This window comes from Canis lupus, chromosome 6 (assembly GCF_048164855.1).
Source record: "Canis lupus baileyi chromosome 6, mCanLup2.hap1, whole genome shotgun sequence".
NCBI lineage: Eukaryota > Metazoa > Chordata > Mammalia > Carnivora > Canidae > Canis > Canis lupus.
Genome location: NC_132843.1, coordinates 7,377,907 through 7,392,329, shown reverse-complemented (window position 1 = coordinate 7,392,329; position 14,423 = coordinate 7,377,907). Strand labels below are relative to the sequence as shown.

At 39.0% G+C, this 14,423-nt stretch overlaps 1 protein-coding gene across 6 annotated transcripts in view; it reads left to right on the top strand.

The window, feature by feature from the left end:
- The window catches only part of PTPRM (protein tyrosine phosphatase receptor type M), a 779,952-nt gene that overhangs the window by 192,735 nt on the left and 572,794 nt on the right, over positions 1-14,423 (top strand). The window lies entirely within an intron of this gene.

The following is a 14,423-nucleotide window of genomic DNA, read 5'->3' as shown; positions in this document are numbered from 1 at the left end:
CACTAATTGCATTTCATCAATCATCTTGTAATGGTAGTTTTTATGATGCCCTGCATGTTCTTGCCCTCTCCTTCCCACATTTAACTCCTTATAACTTCGAAGAAGGGAATGCTGAGCTCCTTATTAGCATTGTGGCTTTGCTGGACTTCAAATGGTTCTAGCTTTTAGTTATTTCCCCTCAGCTGACATTCTCTTTTTCTGGCTCTCCTTTACTCTTGTATGTGTGTATGCTTTTGAATATGACTTGTGTTTGAATCAGTGGTACTGTAGTTGTTTTTACAGATTCCAGCTGTTGCTTTCATGCCTACCAGTGAATGGGGAAAGAGAAGAGGAGCATAACAGAGCTCCTGCTGCAGAGCTGTCCTTCCCCAAATAGGCTTCTCATCCCAAAAGGCCTTTGGGGTGTTGCCTGTTATCTTTTGAGGACCCAGCCTGTGTCCAGAAAGGCTGGGGATGGCTTGAGGCCATGATAGTGGGAAGGTGCTCAGATTTAGTCCTGGGGGAGTTCTCCGCAAGAGTGCACTCAGCCTTTTCTCATTATCTTGTGATTGTGGGGGATGTGTGGGTGGTTGGGTGTCAGGATGTCTGGAGGGAGCTGGGGAAAGACTAGCAGTCTGATTCCTCTTTCTTCCGACGACGTCAGTGGGCATGGGTCCAGATGAAATTTCTGAAAATTGGTAGTTGTTCCATCAGACTGAATTTTTGCCATAACACATAGAACTGCCAATAATGGTATTTTTTCCTCCCATTCATTAAACAAACTTTAGCCATTAAAAAAAAATTCCTTTGAGCCCTACTATATGCTAATCATGATGCTGATTACTGTGGGGCATGAAATGTTATAAGAAATGAAATCTTTCTCTCTAGGAAGTTATGTGCTTGGGAAAGAGAGTTACAAAAATATAGTGAACAATCTAAGTCCGATATTATTAAGTGTTGTGTAGACCGGCAGTGTTATAAAAGCAACAGCCCCTATGGTAGTAAGGTTGTGGACTGGTGCTCAGCTGACCTATATGCCTACAGTGAGAAGTTAAATTCTCAATGCGATTTCATTATTTAGGAATAAGGAAATATCATCTTATAAAAACTTTTCATATAGTATCCTACAGTATGGATTTTAAAACAGAGTTTCCAGTGTATATAGACAATATAACCATGAATTGCTTTAAATACTATTTAGTTACAAAGGTTTTCTCCTCTTCCTCCTCCTTTTGCATTAATGTGTGTAACATGATTTATTTGTTACCAAAAACAAATTCCAAAGTTGGCCCTCCTCCACCAAAACAGAAACTAGTGTTATGGATTTGTCTGAGTAATTGGGTGGCAAAAGCAGATACAACCAAAGTTTTCTGAAGGCTAATTTCTTTAAACGTTTATTTCATATATTATTGGATTTTTTCTCACATGTATATTTGTATGTAATGCCTTAGACCTGTGATGCCTTAGACCAAGGATTGGCATATTGTGTCCTACAGGCGAAATCCAGCTGCCAGTTATTGGATGGCTCAAAAATTAAAAATACTTTTTATGTTTTTAAATGGTTGAAAAAAATCTAAATAGTAATATTTTGTGACACATGAAATTCAAATTTCAGCGTCCATAAACAAGATTTTACTGGCATGGAGCTTTGTATATTTTAGTAAATATCATCTGTGACTGGTTTCGAGAGACAGTGGCAGAGCTAAGAACTGACACCACAGACACTTGACAGTTCACTAAGCCCAGATCTTTACAGTCTGGTCCTTTATGGAAAAATTTTGCTGACCCTTGTCTTAGACCGTTTTGGCATCAATCTACAATTGTTGGTTTGGATTCAGTTATTGTTATTGCTTCTGTATTCATATAATTATTAATACCCAAGTATTATTTTGTATTTTCAGATGATATAGTTTCCAAACATTAGGCCATTAAAATCAGTAAGAAAAAAACTTGATGAATAGGGATTTTCTCTTTCTCATAAAGTTGTTTTCTATTAAAAAGTGCTGTGTCGGGACACCTGGGCGGCTCAGTGGTTGAGTGTCTGCTTTCAGCCCAGGGTGGATCTCAGGATCCAGGATCGAGTCCCGCATCGGGCTTTCTGCATGGCGCCTGCTTCTCCCTCTGCCTGTGTCTCTGCCTCTCTCTCTCTCTCTCTCTCTTTCTCTGTCTCTCATGAATAAATAAATAAATCTTTTTAAAAAATTAAAAAAATAAAAAGTGCTGTGATTTTCTTTATTGCTTAATAGCATCATCCTTGTTGGACTATAGTGATTCTAATAAGCAAATAATCCATCAAGATGAATTTTTAAAATTCTGACAGTGAAAGACTGATATTTTTACTCTAAATTTGCTCTGATTAAAATTTTACTTTTTCTGGGTCCTTTTTTTTGAGATGGATGCTTCAGTGTGTTTAAGGTTTGTTTCTCTGTATCTTCCTGTGTGAGGTTATTTTTAGCCATATTTAAAAAATTTAAATATGGTCTGGGCTATTAAATAAGCTGACTTGGTAACTACCCTAAGGCTGGAACACTGGCTGGAGAAATAAAGGTTTAGGGCAAATAAAGACCAAATACCATTTAAATGTTTGTATTTGAAGCTGACATTTATGTTACAGATTATACTTGTGCAGTTAGCTCTGCACTAGTTAGTTTGTTGGTGAAACTGTACCATACATGGTTCCTCTTTATTGGTAAGCATGTAGTTCATTGCCTATCAATTGATCTCCATCAGCAATGGAGAACTTTCTTAGACTTCTGCTTAAAGATTACTACTTTGGGTGCAAGAACCCTTGATTAAGTAACCAAATAATAACCCGGTACACTTTGTTAGCACTGTTGTATTCTGTCATTTTCTGTACTGCAGTACGTTGTCTAATTATCAGAGTATGAAGAAGTATTGATTGAAAAGTATTTTATCTTGTAAAAACACCTGCACAGTTTGACAGTAGTTGATATTTTTATATCTCATTTCATATCATTAAAGGATATTCTTTGTACCTTCATGTTCCAGTTCTGTAAAATGGATATTTAACCAATTCCATATCTGATGTACAAACAAATGCAGCTTTATCTTATACAAAAATTAAAACAATAAACCTCTTCATAATATTAAAAATGTAAAGGTAACATAACCATAGCCATTTGATAACTCATAATATTGACATTTATTTATACCTGACACTATCCCCTTAAGAAATTGTGCCCTAGCAAAGCTGTAATTATGTGAATTTGGTTCCCGGTGCTAGGAAAACTTAACATGTTTTCTGGGAAGCGTAGCATGTAAGCATGTATAGGATAAAGCTAGGGAAAGCTCCTGTAGCCTTCTACACTTAGTTTATATGTTGCAAACTGGGAATGGTGGTGTTTTTGATCTTCACAGACGCTATGACTAAGGATTGAATCATCTCTGTGGGTGCCGCTACGAAAGGCAGAGAGAGGGCAGTGCTGGATGGAAGGGCAGTCTGCACTTTGAGTGTGATGACCCAGAAAATAGAAAAAATGACTGCATCTATTTAGGCAGGGTCAGTTTCACATTTGGGAAAGATGATGGATTGACAGACAAAGGAATGAGAGTTTGGGTGCATTCATCAGGCATATTTTCCTCTTGCTGGGGAAGACTTGCCTGTTTATTCACACTTCAGGGCTTATGCAAGGTTTGGTGAGTGATGAAGAGAAAACAACTTTGGGGTTGAAAGGCATTTTTCCTCCTTAAATTTCTTTTTTTTTTTTTAAAGATTTTATTTATTTATTCATGAGAGACACACACAGAGAAAGAGAGAGAGAGAGAGAGAGACAGAGACATAGGTAGAAGGGAAACAGGCTCCCTACAGAGAGCCCAGTGTGGGACTCAATCCCAGGACCTTGGAGTCATGACCCAAGCCAAAGGCAGACGCTCAACTACTGAGCCACCCAGGCGTCCCTCCTCCTTAAATTTCAGTGTGTATCTAGTGAGTAGTATTTTTGGCACAGAATATTCAGACAGTTGCCTAATTATTTCATTCATTCTTTGAATCTGTCAACATTCGACAAATATTTACTTAACACCTGCAATATGCTAGGCATTGTTATTCATCACATCGGGATTCATCACTGAGGGAGCCACGTAAGGACCCCTCCCTGGTGCACTTTTCATTCTCAGTCTGGTAAGATTGTTCTTGGATTGCCAAAAGATTCTATCCTTTAAGACCACATATTCCCTGACTTACTAACGATTTTCTGGAATTGAATATTAAAAGGTAATACAAAATTTGGTTCATCAGACTCAGCATGCTATAGCATCAAATGTAGCTTTCTTGGATGCTTTGTTCCTTCAAAAAAATAAAAACAAAGGCAAAAAAAAATCTATATTGCAGGCAAGTAGCAGCCTGGCACCCTCTGATCTCATTCTCCTTTATCAAACAAAGGAATTTTATACATGGAAATGACTCTGAGCAGTTAACAAAGTTTGCTTCTTTGCTGTGTGTCTTTGATCTTCCTGGGGTCCCTGGAAGACTGGAAGGCATTATCTCTATTTTATACCTTAGGAGACTGAAGTTCAGAGACGTTAAACCTGCTCCAGGCTTACAGGTCAGAGAGCAGCTCCCAGTTTTGCTCTCCTGAGTACTGAGGTATGCTCTTCCCGCATGAGGACATGCACCTAGGGAGGGGATAGTCTTCCTCCCAGGGGGGCAACTTTCTGCATCTTCTGAAAATGAACATGAAGGCTTATCCATTGTGGGGGCTGCGGGTCAGATGCTGACTCTGTCACTTTGCAGGCATTGACCTTGAGGAGATTCTTAAACTCTCAATTTCCCAGCCTCCTCTTCTGTAAACTATGAGTTAGTAATGCATGTTTGTGGGGGTGACAGCCGTGGGCCTGGCTGTCCATGCTGGAGCTGTGGTAGTAAACTTGTTCCCTCGCTGATTGCATCCTTGGGAGAGATGGACAGGAGCTAATAGGCAGAGACATGCACTGTGATGGTGAGATGTGCTAAGGGCTGTGGAGAAAAGCAACATCAGGAGAAGGGTCTAGTAAGTGATGGGAGCAGTAGACAGGATCAGCCTTTCTGCAGAGGTGACCTGGGGCAGAGACCAGGATCCCACCCAGCACAAGGAGAACGTGGAGGTTGAGTGATCTGGGCAGATGGAAGAGCAGGAGCCAAGCCTGGGGCAGAGGTGAGCTCTGACAGATGGAGTGGGGTGGTCCCGAAGGTTGTGTTTAGAACCTGCCTCCTAGGGTTGTTGACCAGGTGAGACAAGATAATCCACTTTGGGAACTCATACCTGGCCCAGCACAGTATGCAAGGAATGTCCTTCTTTTATTATTATGAAGTAATTTTTCAGGAACAAAATTGGTGTGAATTTCTCTCTTAGCTTACTTAATTTGGATTCTGAGTAAAGTTCATGCTAAGTTCCTATTTTCTCTTCTAAATGGTATCGACTAAGAAGCAATAGATAGAGACCTTCATATGATTTTTTAAAATTTTTATTTATTTATGATAGTCACACACACAGAGAGAGAGAGGCAGAGACACAGGCAGAGGGAGAAGCAGGCTCCATGCACCAGGAGCCCGACGTGGGATTCGATCCCAGGTCTCCAGGATCGCGCCCTGGGCCAAAGGCAGGCGCCAAACCACTGCGCCACCCAGGGATCCCCTTTCATATGATTTTTGAATAGATTAAAAAAGCAAGCTGAAAGAAGTCCATTAAAATATAGACAATGTTTATTTTAGGATGGGAGGATGGGGTAATTGCCTTATTTCTATGTCACACATTTCCTTTATGATCAAGTATATCTTTGTAATCAAAAGTAACACTGAATTTTTTTTTTAGGGGACAGCCTTTAAGTTGGCATCTTTTGGGTTGATTCTGACTATTTCCAGTCATCTTACTGAGGGGAAAAAAAAGTTTCATTGTCCTTGGGAACCTCTTTCAGGTGTCCTATAGAAAAATACCTGCCTGCCAACTTGATGTAAAATAGTCATTGATAGACACTCTACACATCTCACTCAGATAGCCTTGGTGAGGCTTGGGATGGGTTTCCAGTTAGCTCTTAAACAGTGAATGATGAGACATAGTGAAAGAAATTGGATTGGAGTTGTCGTCTCTCAGTAGTTTCTAAATTATAAAATTGAGAAAAATAACTTTAGAATGTAATTTAAAAAAACCATTTCAGATCAGTGATCTGTGGGGAGTTCTTAATTAAACAGGATGGGGTGCTGAGTAGCCTCACTTCAGCATGGGTGTCAACAACATAAAATTTACCATCTTAACAATTTTTAAGAGTTCAGTGGCACTAAGTACATTCACGTTGTTGTGCAGTCCATCTCCAGAACTTTTTTCATTTTCCCAAACTGAAACTCTGTGCCTGTTAGATACTCCATCCTATCCTCTACCCTGGTCCTGGTAACCACCATTCTTTCTGTCTCTGTGAATTTGACCACTCTGGGTCCCTCATATATGTGGAATCATACAGTATTTGGCCTTTTGTATCTAGCTTTGCATCTGGTTCACCCCATCTCCTGCTGCCTATGTCAAGCCAGTAACTTGACATAATGTTTTCAATGATTCCGTTTTTATGTGCAAAGCTTTTAAAGATCAGAGCGGTCTTGTTTTTGTTGTTTGTTTTTTGAAAAGTGTCTTGGTGTATAATAGTTGTTTCAAGAGGACCAACGGCCACTTGTAATATGTATGATCACATATTTCAATCATTCATAGTCAGTGTGCAACAAATATCCTCCTTTAAATTCATTCCAAATTCTTGTCTTGGCTGATTCAGAAACTGTAACAAAAGGTAAAAACAGTGGCTAGCTATTTTTTTAATATTTCCTAAAAAAGATACAAATGAGTCCATATATATATATAAAGATGTGTTTTTAAAATACGTTAATTTCTTTCTTGATTTCCTCCAAAATTATATGACATCATAAGAGTTATGTGAAGCCTAGTAATGGAATAAACAGACAAGGCCAATCATGAGAGATGTAAATCTCTCAATCTGAGTAGAAGAAGGGATTCAGGAAGGGTTCAGACCAGGCGATAGGGCCATTATGTTAGCCAGCCTGAGAAAATCACACTGAGGAGCTGGGCAGCTCTCACATACTGGGTGTTCTGTGTGCAGGGCCCCCTGGAAGTGGAAAAGAGGAGCCCACTTTGGCCTAAAAGTCAAAAGAAGGGTCAGTGGATTTTGATGTGGAACTCCGTGTTGGTTTTTAGAGTGCAGATTCCTCACTGGGCCTGCAGTGGGGGGGTAGGGATGGGGCTGATTTGAAAAGTTTCTCTAGAGACCAGAGAGCCTGAAGCCTGAGGGAGACATTCTGCTTGGGTCTGGGGCTGCCAAGCAGCAGGATCTTTGGATCTTGGGTAGGCTACTGATACACTAGCGTGCATGGCTGCTAAAAGGTTAAAGTTGCCCTTGCACAGCACAGAGGGGGCCTTGGAAATTCTGTGTGGCCTGAAGGCTCTGGTTCACCCCGTCTCCTGCTGCCTGTGTCCTCACAGATGCAGGTCCTACCCTGAGTGCCTCTCAGACTTTCCATGGTCCAAGGAATACAACAGATGAATAAATTTAAATAGGAAATACTTAAGCCTGGGTTATTCTTTTTACCTGAAGACCAGGAAGAAATGGAAGTCCTCTTTTAGAGCTCCAGCTGTGTGTGAAGCCCTGGGGATATATGTTCTGGGCACTGAGATAAAGCCACAAATTGTGCCCCATCTTCCAGGGGATGTAGAAGTGGTGTGGCCAGTGCTGTGGTGGGGCCAGGCTGCTGCCCAGGCAGAGACTGGTGGGTGAGGGCAAGCAGAAGGCCTCCAGGAGGAGGTGCTCCCAGGAGGGGCCATGAGAGCCTGAGTAATGAGGCCAGAGCAGGGGCTGAAGGAACATCCTGTCACGAGACAGTGAGTGGAGGTTGGGGAACTAATGCACTCACAGTACTGCTCAGGAAGTTGCAGAGTATCAGGGGGCTACCAACATCATAGCCTGGAGGAAAAACTACTTTTAAAGGCTGTACTGAGCTGGTGAAGAAGCAAAGGAAGGAGGCCATTTGTTGATTTCTGGCAAAGGATCAAAAAAAGAAATCATTTGACTGTATATACATAGAAGAAAATTCCAAATTTCTCCTTGGAGGTATCAGGAAAACATGCAATTAGAAAATTTGGTTATTGAATAAAGCATATGAATATGTAGGAGAATGCCCTTGTTCTTGGGAGATCGGTGCTGAAGTGTTTAGGGGTGACTGGATGTCTGTGTAGAAAATAAAGTATGTGTATGTGCGTGTGTTTAGAGAGTGTGCAAATGCGGTAAGATGTTACAGTCGTTAAGTCTGGATCAAGTGTATTAGTATTTACTATACTGCCTTTTTAAAACTGTTCTGTAGTTTTGAAACCAAGCAAAATACACTGTGTATGTGGGGAAACACAGGGCACTGGAGTGAGGTACACCAGCTTGGTGCTGTGCCAAAGCAGTTCTTGTACACTGGTGCATTTTAGGCAAAATGTCATCCTGTCACATCGCATTGAAAACATTTAGATTTAAACTTGAAAAACCTAACTTGACCCATATCTTCCTTTTCTGAGCATATCAGGTTGATTCCTTGGTCTCTGTTGGAGAGGTCTCATGGATCCGATGCTCTGATTGAGAGTGACAAACTTCAGAGATGTCATTTTAGGACTCCCTAAAATAGGGCACAGGCTTTACACTGGGGTATCATGCCTCGTTGCATGTACCAAGTATAAAGATCCTTATCCTATTGGTAGGTATTTTGGTGGCTAGCTGCACTTTGTAAGAAGATGCGTAAGGAATTATTAAATTTTATTTTTGGATATATGCCTGTATTCATTTGTATCCTGTCCATGATATGGGACTGAATACAGAAAAAAAATCATACATGCATTTCTTGGCAAACCCCATGAAATTATTGTGCAGATCATTATTTTAAATAAGTGGCCTTTAATGCATGGTTGGCTGATACTTTATTCTAGGAGATTGTGATAAATTATATCTTAAAGATAAATTATATCTTATAAATTATATCATAAAAGCTTAATGGTAGAAAGAGAAATAAATATGGCTATTTAATTCATTGTCAGCTGGACAATCGTGATGCCTCTCTCTGGTGGGCGGACAAATCCAGACCACTGATAATGTAGCAGTGTCTGAATTGGATACGTGGGGTGACATGTGACTGGAGTGGCATTCTTACAGGATGTCATTGGAAACGTGTTTTTCAAAGGGCCCATCCTTATTTGTATGCTTTAGGTTGTCTGATACGGGGTTGTTTCTTAATTTTATATTCCCTAGTTCCTTTTAGGGAACTTGAAAGAGACATCTTTTCTATTTACTCTTTACCCATAGAAAATGTACAAAATATTGAAATCCTTAGCATCAGACTTGGAGACATAGACTGGGTTTGATTCAATGCATTTTAAAGCAGATATACATCAGTGAGGTTTCTGGTAGTCATCCTGGAAAATTACGAAATATCCCTTACAGTTATTCCTTTTCATGCTCTTTTCTCTTTCCATCTCTGTTGACTGTGATACTCATCCCGTTAAACACACATCTGGTGAAAAATGGTGTCACCTCCTCAATTGTACTTTATAAGCACAACATGCCTTAGTTCCTCCTGATGGTCCTGGCTCACTGTGGAGTGACAGGCTGCAATTTGCCAGCAGGTCAGTGACCCAGCCGATGACAAGTGACCTTTCTAACACTGCAATCAATGCTTGTTATTTGGAAAACAAAATGATACAGTTTGTATTTTTCAGCAGATGGGTCATTGGGTCAGCCCACCATTGACATGTGAATTTGTTACTTGGGCTGGGTGAGTCAGTTCAGACAGGAATGTTAATTTATTTGAATTGATTTGGGTCTTGCTCTTATGAAAAGGTGTTGGACATTTGTTAGTGGCACAAATTATTATAAATAATTGGTTTTATACGTCAGTCAAATGAAGCCTTTTAGAAAGCCTTTTTAACATAATAGTGCTATATACACTCGTTTAGGCAAGTGTACCATAATATGTTTTGTTGAGATTTGATGTTTCTCAATTATTTTGAAAGAAAATCTTAAATATGTGAACTTGAATGTGTCATATTTAAATATTTTTTCCCTGTGTGCTTCCTGAAATGTGCTTCATGGGGTCCCCTGAGTACATGGTCATGAGGGTGAATAATTTTAGGAAAAGATGCCAGGAAGACATCAGCTGCCTGAAGAGATAGTCCTTGTGGTAGGTAGTAGTGTTGTTGAATAACTGCTTTCAGCTTTCACCTTCTAGAAACATGAGAGGATTGTGTGTTTCTGTCCCTTTGATTTAGATGTGGCTACACCCGATTTGGCTGGTGAAATGTGAGTAGAAGTGACATGTGTCACTTTCAGGCAGAGCTTCTACAGCCAGTTTGAGATTCCCCATATTCTCTTCCCTTTTTTCCTGCCATGCTAATTGTGGAAGCTTTGGGATGCTTTTAGCCTGGGTGCCTGAGGGAGGAAATGTAAGAATGACTTCTTCCCCTTCCCCCCAAACTTAATCTGTTGACTACAGGGGGCAGCACCTGGGGGACATAGAGAATTTATGCCACTGAGATTTTGCAGTTCTGTGTTGAGTGATTCTCAAACTTTGGTTTTAGGATCCCTTTGCACTCTTAAAAAAATTTTTTTTTTGAGATATTTAAAGAGCTTTTTGTTCATGTGGGTAATACCTGTTTATATTTTCTGGATTAGAAATTAAAACTGAGAAATTTTGAAAGCAGTGCATAAACACACATTTCATTAGCCATCAGGGCACCAATGTATATCTGTTAGTAAATGAGATTGAAATGGGAATAATAAAGTTAAATAATGTCATATAATTATCATGAAAACTGTTTTGACCTTGTGGATTCCTGGGTCTTGGGGATTCCAGGGTCCCTGGAAGACACTTTGTGAACCGCTGACCTAGACTATCTTAAGTGAAATGCCTACGCTGGCAATTCACAATTAAAGGCTCAGACAGCTCTGGGGGGTGGAGGGGAGAAAGGAAGACAAAAAGATTCTGGAAATACTGCCAAAAGGGTATCTGAATGTCATAACTCACTTTTTCTTTTTGAATAAAGACAATATAAATACTTCATTCCCATTATTATCTTAGTGTAAATCTAATATAAATATTATATATTTAAAAATACATAAAGTATATTTGTTATTTTTAATTTATTAAATAAAAATATTGAACATAACATATAAATATAAAAATAAATATTTTATTAAAATAAAATAATCTCCCCAAATTACATCGTACAAAATCACATAACTGAATTTTACAAATTCTACGAAGGTCAGGTTTATTAAATGTCATGCTCTAGAAAACTATAAAAGTGGAATTAATACTCATATATTTGAAACTGGTTGGAGGCTTTCTGGACAGCAAAGGGTTGGATAAGTGAATTATTTAAACTTGTATGTAGGGAAGGTGTATAAATTCATCGGTAGTGCTACTTGCTGAGATTTTTAACTGCAGAATTATCATATACATTGTTATGATAAAATAAGTTCAACTCCTTTTATTATGAAATGTGCAGTGACAAAGTGATATAAAGATGGCTGAACATGATGCAGGGAGACATGGAAATTGTGCTTGATAGAAGCTACATATGATCTGATAACAAACCCTGTAGGTGAACCTACCAGTCATGTATTTCCCCTACACCGGTAGCCACATTATGTAAGATAACACATAATAAATCCAAAGATAGGAGTTCTAACAGCATTTGCTAATGTTTAAAAGGCATGATAGATAAGCATTTTCTTTTTTAAAGATCTCATTCATTTATTCGTGAGAGAGACACACACACACACCCACACACCCAGAAAGGCAGGCGGAGACACAGGCAGAGGGAGAAGCAGGGAGCCCAATGTGGGACTCGATCTAGGGTCTCCAGGATCACACCCAGGGCTGAAGGTGGCGCTAAACCGCTGAGCCACCCGGGCTGCCGGCCAAATCACTTTCTAATTTGGGTAATTCCTTGAGTCCCCCAGCAGATGGAGACATTTAATTCTTTGCTCTTTTATTGGGTGGGCTGCTTTTTGCCCCAGGTGACGACACTATGCTTCTCTAGTTAAATTGCAGGGTCAGGTTTTGCAAATGAGCTAATGAATATGCCCTGTGCACTTCTTCCTCCTCTCCTTTGGCTAGGTTAAGAGTTCTTATTTATTCTTGTGTTTCATAAGGTCTTTATCATTAGTGACCTTCCCCGGTGGATAAGAACAATTATTTTCTTTAGTGACAGGTTCTCTGCAAAGAACAGAGAGCCCCTGGAGCTCCAGGGGGGGCAGATTTAAATCCTATGTGATTCTTTCCCTTCACAGCCTGCCCGTGTTTTGATTCAGAGTAAAATCCCAGAGGTCAGATCTTTTTTCAGCCAGCAAGGTTAACTTTGGTCCCAGATTTTCTGAAGTCAGCCTAGGGAGTAGAGAGAGAGGCTATCCTCATTTGCCTCTTTACATAGTCAACTCACCCAAAGAGAGGAATTTAGAAACAGTCTTGGTTTCAAGGGATCTTCCGATTCAAGTTAATAGTTCCTTTCTTTCTAGATTAGCTTATACCATTAGGTTCAGGTAGATCAAGGAAGAGATCTCTAAGACTTCATCTTTGACAAATTCAGCAAAACCTTTCAAAAATATTAATTATTGTGAAGTCCTTTTAGAGTCACCATTTGTTGCATTTCCTGCCTTTCTTGCTATTTCTACTACTCAGTGGGTAAATTACTGGCCTTCAGATTCTAAGTCCAGTACTTTCTAAGTTGATGAACTTTCCTTCAATACATTAATAGAAAAGAAAGATAACATCCTGAGGTAATTTATGGGAGTAGCTGCTCACCCTTAAGAATTAGAAACGAAAATTGGTTCACAAAAAAACAAACACAGAAAACAACTCACCAACCAACAAGAACAACAACAAAATGTGACCAAAAGCATTGTTCTTTAAGGAACTAGTAATTTATCATATTTTTGTATTATTAGGCTTTCTCTGTAATTTGAAGATACAATTTATAAATAGGTTGTTTTCCAAGCTAAGTAATTAATTACATTCATGGGAGACATTTTCACTTACTTCGTAAGTCTTGGTAAGAGCAAATGAAATGATTATTCTACAAATGTCTATTAACTTATTGAATGAGTTCTGAGAATAGGAAGAGTCCAAATTCAATAGGCCTTGTGATCTAGATCCTTACTGTAAGATTAAAGAGCTTTCTAAAGAAAATTAAGCTCTTTTTTTTTGCTAAGAATTTATAGAATACAAAAAATGTACTAGATACTGGGACAAATAAATCCCCAAATTGCAGTGACCTCAACACTGTAGACATTTATTTTCCATTCCTATAGTAGTCTAGAGTGCTTCTAGGTTGGAGGTTTTGGGGTTAGGAATGCCCTTCCACGTACACAATCCATGTTGCAAGGACTCTGCCATTTTTAGAATGTGTTCTCCAAGATTGCCCTCAAGTGGATATCTGGGTAGCAAAGGAGAAAGTGGAAGATCCATGTGGGAAGTTTCTATGGACCAAATTCAGAAGTAGAGAGAATAAAGTCATGTGGTTCCTGAAACCTGCAGGGACAGCTGGGGGTATAGTTTAGTTGGATGCCCAGGGGGAAAAAGAAAAGAACATTTAGTGACTAGCTAGCAGCCTCTGCCATTCTTGTATTTTCAGAAAAGTCCATAATCCTTGTAAATTATTACAAGAAAAAAATTACTTGAACTTGAATATAATGATGACTTTTCTTCAAAATGGATACTGCCTTTAAGAAAACCAGTTAATTGACCAAAATAAGTTTTTTTTTTAAATTTTATTTATTTATTCACGAGAGACACACAGAGAGAGAGGCAGAGACACAGGCAGAGGGAGAAGCAGGCTCCATGCAGGGACCTTGATGTGGGACTCAATCCCAGGTCTCCTGGATCAGGCCCTTGGCTGAAGGCAGCACTAAACCACTAAGCCACCCGGGCTGCCCCGACCAAAATAAGTTTTAAGAATCCTCTTCAGTTTTGTGGTATTTTCATATAAAAGCCAGTGAAAGCATAACTTACCCACCTAAAGACTTTCCTAAGCTTTATGTTATTAAACCATGCTCTAATATTTCTATAAAACAGATATTCTTTTACCTTACCTTAACTCTGAGAAGATAATTTTCCAGATACAGCAAGATATATGACATATACTGCTACTTAATTCAGTAAAGTAAATATCATTGAATAAATGTCAGCTTTTCCAGAGAAATCACTGCATATAACCTCTCTGGATAATATATTTATCAAAAAAATCAATACTAAGAGTAAACAGATTTTTAATACATCTTAAGGAGCTTCCTAATAAACCAGAATGCCAACTCATAATTTAAAGCTATTGATACCAATAGGTATTTACAGATGACATCATCATAATTTTTATAGATTATTCTTCATGGTGTTCTGATGCAATATATTAAATTCAGTTTTA